Below are 14,904 nucleotides of genomic sequence, written 5' to 3'. Positions count from 1 at the left end.
ACTGGGAGCTCTTTCAATTGGATCTGGGCTCCTTTGTCATACTCCTATTATTGCGTATATGTGTGTGTTATGTAGCTATTTTGGTTTGTTTTATTTTAAGCATTTCTTTATTTTCCAACACTACAAGTTGTTCCAGGTTCGTCTTGTATATTTCTTGCATGAGCCCTAGAATTAACAATTTCTCCAAGGAGCCTGCTTCTTTTTGTTGGAGCATAGTATTAAAACCAAGACTTGGATACTAGTTATGATCATTGCTAGTGGGTATTTATTCCTTTTAGGTCCTCTCCATTGTCACAGTAAGAAAATATATCTATGTATACTAACCTATGTATATTCACTTACCTGTACACATTTTTATATGTTACCCTCCATATCTATATTAAGCTAAACATGAATTCTTAATTATGACTCCAACATTAATCCATTACTACATGGATCATTCTTGCCTACTTCTTTTGTTTTATCTATAAATTCCCACTCCAACACTGAAAAGCCTGGCTCCCAAAATCCCCCATCCATTTACTTGAGTCTACATTTCCAGTATACATATAAATCAGTATGAGATTTGTCAACCATTACCCTGTGGAAAATAATTTATCTGCTAGAGTACAGGCCTTATGTGCTGTCCCTCTACCTGTGTTCTTACTAACTTCACTCAATTCCAAATGAATAAGGCTCTGATATAATTTTGCTTGCAAAGTAGGGTTTTGTTATGGAGAATGATCTGGGTATATATTTTTAAATGGTTTCCCTATCCCTGTTAGAAAAATAAGTTTTTTTCCTTTTTCTTTTTTTTTTTTTCTTTTTTTTTTTTTTTTATTCTTTACCATGAGAATCTGGTGGGGTTCCTGGGGTAGGACTTATGAATATGTAGAAGTTCCCCCAACACTTAAGGCCCCCAGGATTTTCTCATTCTCATACTAGTTCACACTCAGCCTCTAGCAATTTGTCAAAATTAGGATTTAAGTGTTCCTGCCATATAAACAGCTTCTGCTCCAGGTAAGCAGATCTCGGTTGTTGAGTGGCAGTTTGGCAGTCTGATGAATCCAAGAAAAGTAGTTGATTTATAATTTGTTAGCTTTTTTTCTTATTATAAAGATAAAAGTGATGACATCTAAGCTCTGACTTTACCTGCTGCAATTGAAACCAGAAATTCTTCATATAATTTAGAGGAAGCAACTAGACTTCTTAGACTCCCTCTACTTACCCAGTTCAGCTTTTTTTCCATACCTGAAAAAAGCCATTCAAGAATGCTGTTAATTCGATAATTGTACAGACTTACCAGATATCTCCCCAGGCCAAACATTAGGGTCATTTGTTATTCATCTTATATATATGTATAACAGTGAGATTAAAAAAAAGTGTAGTGGTAATAATTCCAGAGATAGACATACTAACAAAATGAGTAAAAGCTGAAAGAAATACAGAAGACTGGGAAAAAAACAAAAGCTGTTGCAAGCAACATAAATTCTTGCCAGTCTGCCAACTTTTAGTTAGGGGGCTCACAGTCTTACAAATCTGTTATATAAACCTGGTGGTAACTTATGTGTTTCCATTGAATGTAATAATTCAGGTAATTATAAGCTCAAGTCATGAAAATACAAAACACAAAACTATGTCTGATGCATTAAGTGTAATAAGGCAGGGATATGCCTAACGTATTTTATAGCAACCCCCACACTTAATACACTTACACTTAAACACAAATTGGGACATAAGTTAGTCAGCTTCTATTGCCTGGAAAGCCTTATATAGAATACCCCAGTCTTCCAGGGTTCTCAGTAGGTGAACTGGTTTCTGCATATGTTATCTATGAACTATCTGCTACAATAGGTAATTGTAGCAAGTGACAGCCATATTAAAAGAAACATTTTTCTTACCCAGGCAGTGCTATTATGGATAAATCTCCATGAAATATCTTGACTATATGCATCAAACTGAAGTTGGTTAATAGTCACCTAATTCTTGTTCATGAGAGTGAAAACAGACTACTGGAATATTCCCTGATGATAGATTGTTTTAGGGACATGACAAACGATCTTACAGTTAGTGACAGAATCATCTTTTACTTTTTATGAGAGTGGCTGAAGAACAAATGCTTGCACTGTGACCATATTGTATAAATATCTGTTTAAAACCAATTTGGGGGGATGCCTGGGTGGCTTGGCGGTTGGGTGCCTGCCTTTGGGCTCAGGTCCTGATCCCAGGATCCGAGATCGAGTCCTATATCAGGCTCCTTGCAGGAAGCCTGCTTCTCCCTCTGCCTGTGTCTCTGCCTCTCTCTCTCTGTGTCTCTCATGAATAGATAAATAAAATCTTAAAAAAAATTTTTTTTGGAAGGGGTAACTCAGTCTTTCCTTGTAAAGACACATTTAGTAGTTACTTAGAGTGCCTCATGAAGCTGGTTATGGATTTTCACGAGAGGATACTAATGGTTCTCAATGACCAATAATTGATTAAAAGATACTTTCAGATTGCACACCAGCAAGCTATTTCAGTACAGAAGATACAATTTACAGAGCTTATCATAGTTCAAAGTTATGCTCCTTTGCCTGAAAGTCTGGCCTGATGTACTTCAGAGTCTGAGAAAAGGAGTGACATTATCAAAATGACACTTTCAAAAGATGATTCTTGGCGTCACTGGGTGTGACAGATCAGAGTAGCAGAAGCTGGCTCTGGAGAGGTTAGAAAGGAAGCACTTTATAGACATTTAGCAGCAGGCTGAATTTGGCTGGACGAGGATTCTGGGTTATGGCTGAAGCAACACAAATTAATGGCTGTAATGTGGAAAATTAAGGAGAAAGTTTTGGCAAGGCTTGAAGATACTCTGAAAAATCAAAGGAAAAGAATAATATTTACTTGTCTTCTTACTGAATAGAAATGTCATTAATTATGGCTTTGGGGAAAAATTATATCAGAAATGAATTAGCTGCTATCTGTCTGAATTAGGGACTGAGGTATTTCCTAATATAATGAATGCTTCAGCATGGGGAGATACTGTATGTAGAATAGGATGTCCAATGGGATATGAGTGGGTATTGTCCAATTAAATTGCAACCAAGGCACAATGCAAAGGGTAAGGGTCTTGAAATGCCTTTTTCCAAAAAAAAAAAAAAAAAAAGTTGCCAGAAGTTGGAGTCAGTTACCCTCTTACAGGTCTCACTGAGCGCTGACAGAAATAGCCCTTTATTTGCCATATCCATAAACCTCTCCCCAGGAAATAAGGAGTGAAAGTAAACAGTGCGATTGTGTGTTGGAGGATGCTGATATCCCACAAAGTATATTATTCTCTTGTCTCACGTCAGCTTTTCTACCCTGAGCCAAGTGAAGGAGGATCCAAGAACATCACTCACAGAAATTAGAAAGGCCTGGAGAAAAGATTATAGTAGAATTGTCACATAAAATATAGGAAGCTAGTTAAATATGAATTTCACATAAACAACAAAATTTTTGTATTTCAAACATGGCTTATGCAATATTTAAGATATGCTCACAATAGACCATAGTTACTCTTCATCTAAAATTTGAGTGTAACTAGGCACCCTGCATTTTTATTGGCTAAATATGGCAATCTGAATATGGTGACCTGGGTGATAGGCATCTTGTTTCCCGGATGAGTACTTGTTTCACTTATTTCACTTCAATTTTATTCTATTATTACCAGCTGGCTCAAGCATGATGAGAGAATTTTTTAAAAATGTATTATGGGAGGCTAAGAGCATGGCACAGTGTTGAGATGTCTCAATGAACCAGTTCTCTGCTTTTGAGATGTGATAAGCTCGATTGTCTTTCCATGACAAGCCAGATGCCTGCCAAGAAATTTCAAAGAGTAGCAGTATCTCAGAGCAGGACTCCTAAAATGTACTGTGCAAAAAGAATTCCCAGGGGATCTTGATAAAAAGCAGAATTTGATTTTGAAGGTCTAGGGTGGCACCTGAAATTCTACTTTTCTATTATTAGAAAAGTTATTGCCAAGGTTGAAGTTCCACTCATCACACTTTGAGTCACAATGCAGTGAGCATTATCTAGGGTGCAGAGTTAATGCAAAATATTAGGTCCAAAAACTTGGTCTTGTCACTGACCTCAGAAATTTTGGTCATCTAGATATACTAATCTAATTTGTTTTAAAGATTTATTTATTTATTCATTCATGAGAGTCAGAGAGAGAGGCAGAGACATAGGCAGAGGAAGAAGCAGGCTCCCCACCGGAAGCTCCATGGGGGACTCAATCCTGGATCCCAGGATCATGCCCTGAGCCAAAGGCAGATGCTCAACCACCGAGCCACCCAGGAATCCCTACTAACCTAAATTTAATCAAACTTCAAGCAAATGAACTGGTGTAAGAATCCAAAATACTATGCTGTAAACCACCTTCTTCCTTATTAATAAATTAAAACCTAGCACAGAACATGTCATTTCTCTCCATAAAGCCCTCTATAGCCTCCTATTCTCAGAGTAAAAGCCAGTGTACCTCATGATGGCTCTGAGGCTCTGCATGTCCTGCCTCTCATTTACCCTCGTGACCTCACTGCTAAGAGTCTTCCTACTTATCCTCACACTCCCTTTTCTTGCCACATTAACTTCATAGCTATTATTGGTAGAACACATCAGACATTCTCCTGTCTCCAAGTTTTTTTTTTTTTTTTTTGCTTGTTTTTCCCAAATTCTCTTCCTTCCAACATGCACAGAGCTTCCTTTCCCCCATCTTTCAAGACTTCACTTAAAATGTACCTTCTCAGTGAGGCTTTCCTGCTCATCTTGTTTTAAATTGCAACTCTTTACCCCACACTCCGGGTATTCCCTTACTCTGATCTAATTTTTTTCATTTCTGAATATAGCATATATTTTGCTAATGTGTCTTTTTAATTGTTATTCCTTATATTCTTATGCTAGAATGCAAACTTCATGAGGGCAAGAATGAAGCGCACTGCTCAAACATCATTCAAGTCATAATAAGCTCTTAATACATGCTTTCTTGTTTGTTTGTTTGAATTCAAGTAATTTATTTGAGAGGAATTACTGAATGAAAAGTTACTTTGAAAAGACAAAGGAGGTGGAAAGTCATGAAATACACTTATACCACGAGATAGTAAGCCTGATAAAGCATCCCTGGACCTTACCATGTCTCTAAGAATCTGATCGTTTTCTGTTGATATTATTCTATTTTTTGTTAATGAGTTTTGGAAGCACTTTTCCAAAAATTTGTTTTCTCTCTTATTCTCATTTCTCCTTGATGGTTGTATCCATTTCATTGAATCAATATTTTTAATGTTAACACCACAGACTTAGCTATTCTGTGGAAGAATTTTATCTTTTTCAGATAGCTGGACAATTATTTGATATGATCTAGGATAGCTGATTTAATTCTCAGAGATAGGGAGATGTATAGATGTAGAGACTTTGTTTTGTATGACAGCATCTGAAAACATATGATGTTGAAAAGAACTAATGGTATGAACTGACGACATAGTTCATAATGTGTAATTTTCTCAATTGTGTAATTTTCTCAATTGTGTAATTTTCTCAATTGTGGTAGAGAAAGGGGAACAAAAAATTATGAGAGTCCACGTTACATAAAGAAACTTCATATAGCAAATTCAGTGTCAAACTATTTTAACTGTTCCATATTTAGTATTACATTAGTTTATTTAATCCAGTTTTTGAAATATCTGACATTTGAAGTGTAAGAAATGAAGATAGTTGAGAAGAATGTTAAGAAATTGTTTGAGAAAATTAGGAAATGTCGTTGAGATACAGCTTTCCATAAGGGAGGGAAGATGAGGATTAGATAAAGAATAACACTGATTAATCAGGAGTTTAGTAGGTACCCTATATATAACTTGGAGTGTACTAACATAAAACAGGTTTAAAAATTATATAAAAAAAAAAAAAAAAAAAAAAAAAACATGTGAAAAACCCATAACCTAAATTCCATGACAAACAGATCATATAGAACATTTCGGATTTCCCCCAAATGATTTTATACATTTTTGGAATTAAATCTCTTTTACAGTGTTGTTTTTTTTTCCTGAATATCCATCAACATACTCTGTATTAAGATTTTTGTTAAATTTTATTTTATTACCAAAACACCAATCAAAACGGCACTAGAAACAAAGTCTTAGTAATAATAGCATTAACCAAAATGATTAAAATACTTCCTTTTATACTTTTAAAGCTAAGGGTTAAGTGCCAGTATGTGTTTTAATATGAGACATAGAGAGAGAGAAAGAGGCAGAGACACAGGCAGAGGGAGAAGCAGGCCCCATGCCAGGAGCTGGACTCAGGACTCGATCCCGAGACTCCAGGATTGCGCCCTGGACCAAAGGCAGGCGCTAAACTGCTGAGCCACCCAGGGATCCCCTTACTTCCAATTTAAAACAAACTTGAGACCATGTCTGTATTGTTATTATCATGGTTTTAAAAATAAGTTCAAACTCTAAAAAAAAAGTGTTGAATAGTTTCCTAATGGTCTTTAATATATGCATTTCATTTTATATTTGAAGATTTGAAACTCAGATAAAGTCATGTACTTGAAATTACCTTTTTCTTTCCTCTATCAAATTTTGAAATGATAAAATTTATTCTCTATATATTGGAAAATATATTTCCATTTTGACAAAATAAATTAATATCTATATAATATCATAAGGAAATTTGAAGTTCCATAAAATGTTCAGAAAACTTATTTCCTACCTTTGTTACTATAGATGTCAGAGCATTATTACCTGTTCTGACCATACTCCAATTCCAGATTCATAGTTCTCACTTCCTGCAATGTAAAGGTTTTGTACCATTAAATCGCCCACCTCATTACTACATAACTAATTGGACTAAAGGGGAAAACCTGACCTATTGTAGGCTAGCCATCTCTGTGTCATTTGACATGTCAGGTAAAGTTGAGCCAATCTGATTCTCTAATTCAGAAATTTAAATTCAAAATCAAAGGAAGAATTGTCTTATTAGAAGTAAAAGGGAAAAAATAATATGTATAGACACATGATTGGGCAGAGTGTATGTCATGTAGAAGCCAAACTAATGAGAAAGCACAGCAAGTCAATTCATAGCATGATAAATAAAGCAGACACATAATGTCACTGGACTCATGTATCAGCAGAGGACTAGAGCAAAGATTGGTGAACTCTCTCTAGGTTGTCTTCAGCCTGTGTGAATCTAAAACTGCCCACTTGCTCCAGACTCACTTTGGCCTATTCTACTATATCCTGTTTTCATAAATCTTCATGAAAGAACTCTCATGGATTCACATCCATCATTATAATATCATCCTTCTACTTGAATTAATTTGACTGTGTCCCTGCTCTTTGCATTCAAAGATGGATTTTATCCTAACTATACCTTTGAATATGTAGCAGATTGAATAGTGGCCCCAAAAAGGTAATCCACAGAAACTGTGCATGTGACTTTATTTAGGAAAAGGTCTTACAGATGAATGAACTTAAACATATCATGCAGGATGATCTCATCCTGCATTACCCTGGTGGGCCTCAAATCTAATGATGAGTGTTTATAAGAGACAGAGAAGATACAGACACAGAGGGGAAGGCCATGGGAGGACAGAGGCAGAGATCAGAGGGATTCAGATAACAGGACCCTTGGGAGTCACCAGAAATTGGAAGAAGCAAGAAAGGATTCTGCTCTAGAGAATTCTCCCCTTGGAGGAGTTTCTTCCCCTTGGAGGAAGTGCAGGCCTGTTCTGGATATATAAATCTTGCCTTTGTTTTCTTAAATGGAATATTGCGGGTATAATTTAAGCTTTTCTTAACTCTGGATAACCTTTATAAATTTTAATTTTATATTTTGCAAAGATAATGATTCTGTCAGTGATTGTAGATGTTTTTAGAGCTGTTGGTCCCTCCACCAAGTGACATTATTTCTCCTTTATGGCAATATTTTTTAGCTGTTTATCTACTCTTTAATTGTCATCATTTTATTTTCACTTATTAAACAATATTCTACCATAAAATATTAATTTAACTTATTTTGCATATTAGTGCTATTATTTTATAGAAATGCAGTGCTTTCAAAAGCTATCATTGGTACAGAACAAAATCATTTCATTTCCTAATTATTATTGGATTCGCTTTGTGTTTGAAGGGAGGCATTAAACACTATATCTTATCTATAAGATTTTGATTAAGTTGGGGCAGCCCAGTGGCTCAGTGGTTTAGTGTCGCCTTCAGCCCAGGGCCTGATCTTGGAGACCCGGGATGGAGTCCCACGTCAGGCTCCCTGCATGGAGCCTGCTTATCCCACTGCCTGTGTCTCTGCCTCCCTCTCTCTCTCTCTCTCTCTCTCTCTCTCGCTCTCTGTCCCTCATGAATAAATAAATAAAATCTTAAAAAAAAAAGATTTTGATTAAGTTGTTAAGCATCCTTTACCTCAGTTCCTCTGTTTGTAAAATAGGGATATGATTAACTACTTTATGTGAGAATTAAATGAATGGATATACATGAATACTTAGATCAGTGTAGTTTTATATTAAACATTACACTGTCTAGTATTAACCAAACTCACTGTTATTTATGACTATTAATAATTAGTTACTACTTATTTTGGTTGTATGTGTTTAACAATATTTCCATCACCTAAAAAAAGAAACTTTACTTTTGATATATGCACTGGAAACAACATAATTATATTTTTATAGAAACATTTTAAGTGCTAGTATGTAGTTTCAGATTAATAATCAAAAGGGTTCCTCTAGTTGTCTAAATTTCAGTGCTTCTTTTACAGTACATATTTTTATTCCTGAGTCTTTTGTTTTTTTAAGGGAGCTATAAATACTCAGCTTCAGTCCCTTCCTTATGGAAGACAGGATATAGTTGTTGCAATTTTGGTTTTTCTATTTTTTGTTCATATTGCTGTATAGTTGGTATTTAACATTATATTAGCTTCAGTTGTATAAAATAATGATTCAATACTTGTATATAGTAAAAAATGAGCACCACAAAAAATCTAGTTAACAGCCATCACCATACATAATTACAGAATTTTTTTTTTCTTGTGATAAGAACTTTTACGGTCTATTCTCTTTAGCATCTTTCAAATTTGCAATACAGTATTATTAACTGTAGTTGTCATGCTATACATTACATTCCCATGACTTATTTACTCTTTATTTTATGAGTCTTTTTTAATATTAAAACTAACCTTGCTGATCCTCCCAACACCCTTCTTCGATGCACTCGATCCTAAAAAAAGGCATCACTGGATTTTCTCTTCCTCAATTTCAAAATATAGAATTAACTTCTCTTTTTCTCTCAACGTGGCATCCAATCTGTTAACAATCCTTTCTATTCCAACTCCAAATACTTTTAGACACATTTCTACTTCAACTTGTATAGTTCATGCCTTACTTTCTATAGCTTGAGATATGGAAACAGAGATTTTATTTGCCCTTTCTGTACTGTTTTTGCGTGTATGTGTGTGTAACTAAAGAGAAACAACATAGATATATTCCCAATCTCATGCATGATACATAAGGATATAAGGATAGATGCTCTGCTGCCTCTCACCTCTAATGTTTCATAAGGGTTGCCATTCCTTGATTCTCAAACACCTTAAAATGATTAATTATGACACAATGGAGGCTATAAAAATCATCTCCAATCTCTTTAATTCTTACTTTGGGTAATATTCCAGCCACTAACACCAGTTAGGTTCCCACATCAAGTGCTAAAGGAGAACATATCCTTCTTTTTAGAGTTTAGGTTCATGGTTTTTTTTCCAACATTAAAATTACATTACATATAGTGACAAACATCTAGAACTTTTATACTTTAGCAATAATTTGGGTAAAGTAGATTTTTATGGTAAGAAAAAGCATCTAAGAAGTTTAAATACTATTTTTGTGTTGTAAAAAAATGATACAGAGACAGCAAATTCTAAATGATAAAGAGAATATATTTTAAGAGGCCATCTCTATATCATTTATACATATCTATATGTATATATGTAAATACACACGTGTGTATGTGTAAAGGAGGCATACAAAAGCATACGTTTACACATAGTGTGGAATACTTGCCCTATTAGAATTTCTGTGCTATCCCAACATCCTCAGGCACAGGGTGGATTTTAGTTAGACAATCAACATTATATCATGAATGACTACTAGTATTAGCAAGGTAAATGTCACTGTCTTTTTTTAGTCACTCTAAAGAATCTAGTGATCCACAGTTACCTATCCAAACTGGCTAAGGCAGGTTGGATGATGAGGCTATAAAGAATGTAGGGTTGGAAAAGACAGCAGGAAAAGAGGCCAAGAGAAACTTCAGAGGCCCCATGTGAGACTCTTTCTATGTGAACCAAAAAGTGTATTTCATCATTTTCTGAACAGGCACTTTTTTCCCTTGCTCTGACACTTTTAGGTGGAGTGACTATCCTTGGCCATCAACCCAAACATCTTTATCCAAAAGAGGTAAGAGGAATAAATTCTGTCATTGCATTCCTTTCTGTAATGTTGAGAGACACCGAGAGTACTAGAGCTAGCAGGAAATGGGCTTGGGCTCCAGGATTAATGTGGCTGGGCCATCAGACAAAACAGTCTAAATTCATGCATGTTCTCCAAAACCACTCCAGAAAAACACCACTTGGCAACTCAAGGCCTTTCTTTTGTAGGCATGGATCACAACAAAAATAGACTAGATGAATTTCTTGTTTTTATAAAAGACTGAGCTAAAATGGAAAGGCCACTCTCCCATTCCAACCACAGAATTGCTAGGGGGAAAAACCCACCACAGGAAAAAACTACATATAAAAAGATTGAGTCTATCTCCATAACAAAAATAAAAATCCTGGTTGAAAGAAACAAAAAACTAACTCCAAATCAGAGCAATGGGAGAGAGTTGAAGGCAACAGGCACACAACACTGATAATCATCTAGCTGTGTCCTCCATGTTGCAGGGGTTTGGTAGCTTAGAAAGCAGCCCCATACACTCAGGGATCTGGGATAGAGGTCCCTTCATAAAGCTGGAAGGTGTACAGTCCATCAGTGGACCTAGGAAACTCTGTGATTGTGTTAGCGAATATATAATAGAAGTATGCCACCAGACTGGGCCATGAGAAGAAAAACCTCTTGCTAGAAATCTGATACATGTAATTATGCTGTTTGGGATAAATTCTGAATTTTAAGTAACTGTGAGTGGTAGAGCTTTGTGCCTAAACTCACATGGTTTTTGGCCACCATTGTTGCTACTAGGCTAGGGCTGTCAGTCTGTGCAGGTATAACTTGACTACACTTGGCCTCTGGTATGTTATATGCCTCTTGCTTCCTGTTGTGGACTTTTCTACATGGAACGCATGTGAGAACTACTCAAGGAGCATTCTGACTTATCCATAAGTCTGAAAATTCAATGGAATTAACACCAGAAGAGGCAACCAATGACCAAGTGAGAGGAAAAGCTGATATATAAATACTCTCTTGTGTTCCTTATAGGCAAGTATGCCATATTTAGCAAATAAGAATACCAGACACCATCATTTTAATTTCAGACAAAAATTTTATTTTATTTTATTTTTAAATTTTATTTATTTATTCATGAGAGACACAGAGAGAGAGAGAGAGAGGCAGAGACACAGGCAGAGAGAGAAGCAGGCTCCATGCAGGGAGCCCGATGTGGACTTGATCCTGGGACTTCGGGATCATGACCTGAGCTTAACCACTGAGCCACCCAGGCATCCCATGAAATTTTACTATAAATAAATTGCATGCAATATTTGGGACTTATATTAAAAATATTGTTTATCTGAAGTTCAAGGTTAATTGTGTGTTCTGTATTTGATCTCCTGGTCGCATTTGAGAAGGCAAGTCTAAGACTCATTCTAAATGGTTCCTCAGAGAATCCACACTAGAGAAAGTCCCAGTTACCCACAGCAGTGGCCAGCTTAACACACCATTTAATGTTCACTTATCTCTAGTTTTATGCTGGTCAGTTCCTTATTCCCATTCCTGGGGAAATCTAAAAAACAAAGGTTTTCAAAGCAACAGCACACAGAGATGGTTTACTTGGAGAGAAACCATAAAAAGTAACTCTTGACAGGACACTCTCCAGTGGGATTCTGGAACTATATCACTGACAGGGAAGCAACAATTAGTACCTATGGCTGGTGGGAAGTGGACTGATGATTACTATAGACTGAATGTGTGCCTCCAAAATATGTATGTTGAAAGCATAATGCCCACAGAGGTAGTAATAAACGAGGTGAGGCTTTGGGGGAGGGGGGTTGTTTAGGAAGAGAGACTCGGATAGGACTATTCCCTTGCAACTGAGACCTCAAGGAGCGCTCTTTCCCCCTCTCTTATATACAGAGACAACAATAAGTCTGTGACCCGGAGGAGAGTCCTCACCTGACCATGCTGACACCCTGATAGGCTTCCAGTCTCCGGAAGTGTGAGAAATAAATTTCTGTTATTTATAAGATATCGGTCTGTGATCTTTTATTACCACAGCCCTCCATTAAGGCTAAGCTAGCTAGTGGGCTATCACTTCAGTAAGGCAGTGATAATCCTTGGCATCCAATTATGATAGAGTTATTAAGATTCTTACATATAAGGACTCCTGGGTGGCTCAGTGGTTGAGCATCAGCCTTCGGTTCCGGGTGTGATCCTGGAGTCCTAGGATCAAATCCCACATTGGGCTCCCTGCATTGGAGCCTGCTTCTCCCTCTACCTATTTCTCTGCCTCTCTCTGTGTGTCTCTCATGAATAAATAAATAAACTTCTTAAAAAAAAAAAAAGATTCTTACATGTAATGGATTGGGATGAGGTACCAAAAAAAGGTGAGGCATTGAATTTTGCAGTATCTGTCCAAAAACTGTGTAAGTAGCCAACTTTTAAGAATGGATTGAAAATCAAATGTTTGTCAATGGCCTTAAAAAAAAAAAAAAAAAAGGCAAATAAAAAAAACTATAGGCCAACTCTGTTGTAAGTGAAATTTGTGACCTTGTCAATATCTATAATTGTTTACATTTTTTTGCTATTTATGATGTACCATATTAGTCATTTTATATCATCCCATAAGAAGAACCAATTTTCATCATTCCACTTATTTATTGAAAAAGCTATTATTTCCTCACTACTTTGCAGTGTCACTCTGTCAGATGTTGTTTCCATATACATGGGGGCCTGCCTCTGGGCTGCTTAGTCTATTCTATCCTATTAGTTTTTCTCTAAAACCAATACTATACTATTTTAATTACTATAGCTTAATAGTAAATCCTTTATCTGTAAAGAAAATGCATGCTTTCATGTTGTTTTTCAAGAGAAAAATATTGGATGGGCAGCCCTGGTGGTGTAGCGGTTTAGCACCACCTGCAACCTGGGTGTTATCCTGGAGACCTGGGATCGAGTCCCACATCGGGCTCCCTGAATGGAGCCTGCTTCTCCCTCTGCCTGCGTCTCTGCCTCTCTCTCTCTCTCTGTGTGTCTCTCATGAATAAATAAATAAAATCTTAAAAAAAAAGAAAAGAAAAATATTGGATATTTTAAAAAGTTTTTTTTTTTTTTTTGGCTGTAATTGCATTGGATCTATAAATCAGTTTGGAAAGAATTTCATCTTAATTATATTACACTTTCCAATCCATAAGTATGTTTATCTATTTAATTAAGTCTTTTTAAATGTTTCTCAATAAAGTTTTGTGATTTTTCCCATAGAAGATGCCCACATATCTTGTGAGATTTCTTTCTAGACAATTTATATCTTTTTTTCATAACATTGTAAACAGTAGCTTTCAAAATTTCATTTGTAAACTGCTTATTGCTAGTAAGTAGAAAATAAATGGATCTCTACATTGATTTTGTATCCAGCATCTTTGAAAAACTTTCTTATTATTCTTATAATTTATCTATGGATCCTAGGAATTTCTCTGTACACAATCATATCATCTACAAATAATGACAGTTTTATCTATTCCCTGCAATTTTTGTACTTCTAATTTTATTTTCTTGTCTTACTTTACTGCCTAGGATCTCCAGTGTAGTGCTGAATAGAAGCAATGGAAATAGCCATTCTTGTCATGTTCCTGATTTTTCCAGTGGTCCATCACAAGTATGTTTGCTCTAAGTTTTCCAAAGATAATCACTAGCAGATAATTTTCTAAGTTTCCTATGGATGTTTGTCTTAAATATTTTTATTTATTTAACCCTTTTTTAATGCTATCTATATAATAATTTGGTTACTTTAATATGTCAATTTATTGAATTATAGTAATTGTTTTTCCTAATATAAATAACCTTTTAGTCAATCTTATTAAAGTATCAAATCTATCTGAATAAAACTATAGATAAAATGCAAATCTATTCAAAATTCCTGCTGATATTTCAGAGAAATTCGAAATATATTTCTAAAATGCATATAGGAAAGAACAAAGCAAGTTTTAATTGGAAATAAAATTATTTTTAAAAATCTATGTCCATATTTTCTTAAACAATCCAAAAAATCACTTGAAAGCTTATTTTTTTTTAAATCTTTGTCTAAAGATGTCGTCTGCACTGGGGTCTTCATTCTCCATTCAACAGGGAAGTTAACACCCAAGGAACAACTCTGAACCTATACTTCTCCCTTCCTATGGAGTGCCTTCAGCTCACCTCCTCAATGAACCACTTTCACCCAAATCCTTTTCTCACCATCTTTTTTGTGGGAACATAAAACTAAGAGGTACTTTGGATTATTTTTTTAGCCATCTTTTTCATTCTCCCTTTCTTATATTTCTTAGGGTTTTCCATAAATAAACAACATGCTTACTTCCTAAATAATTGATTTTAGCTTTTATCCTAGAAACATGTATAAACTAGAATAATGTAACATAAACTTCTGGTGACTTAACTGTTTCTACTATATTTTAATTTTGTAAGTTATTTTTTTCACATTGTTTCTTTATTGT

At 35.4% G+C, this 14,904-nt stretch overlaps 1 long non-coding RNA gene across 6 annotated transcripts in view; it reads left to right on the top strand.

Moving 5' to 3' along the window:
* Positions 1-14,904, top strand: part of LOC140621448 (uncharacterized) — a 179,459-nt gene that overhangs the window by 101,547 nt on the left and 63,008 nt on the right. For 2 of the 6 annotated variants that reach the window (XR_012021135.1, XR_012021130.1), the window contains 4 exons: positions 10,392-10,441; positions 12,332-12,413; positions 13,988-14,069; positions 14,501-14,678. This is a non-coding gene — a long non-coding RNA (uncharacterized lncRNA). The remainder of the gene's footprint in view (positions 1-10,391; positions 10,442-12,331; positions 12,414-13,987; positions 14,070-14,500; positions 14,679-14,904) is intronic. The other 4 variants (XR_012021137.1, XR_012021136.1, XR_012021131.1 and 1 more) reach the window with 3 other exon arrangements.

This window comes from Canis lupus, chromosome 30 (genome assembly GCF_048164855.1).
Source record: "Canis lupus baileyi chromosome 30, mCanLup2.hap1, whole genome shotgun sequence".
Classification (NCBI taxonomy): domain Eukaryota; kingdom Metazoa; phylum Chordata; class Mammalia; order Carnivora; family Canidae; genus Canis; species Canis lupus.
The sequence above is the reverse complement of the archived record's forward strand: the minus strand, read 5'-3'. Positions and strand labels throughout refer to the sequence as shown.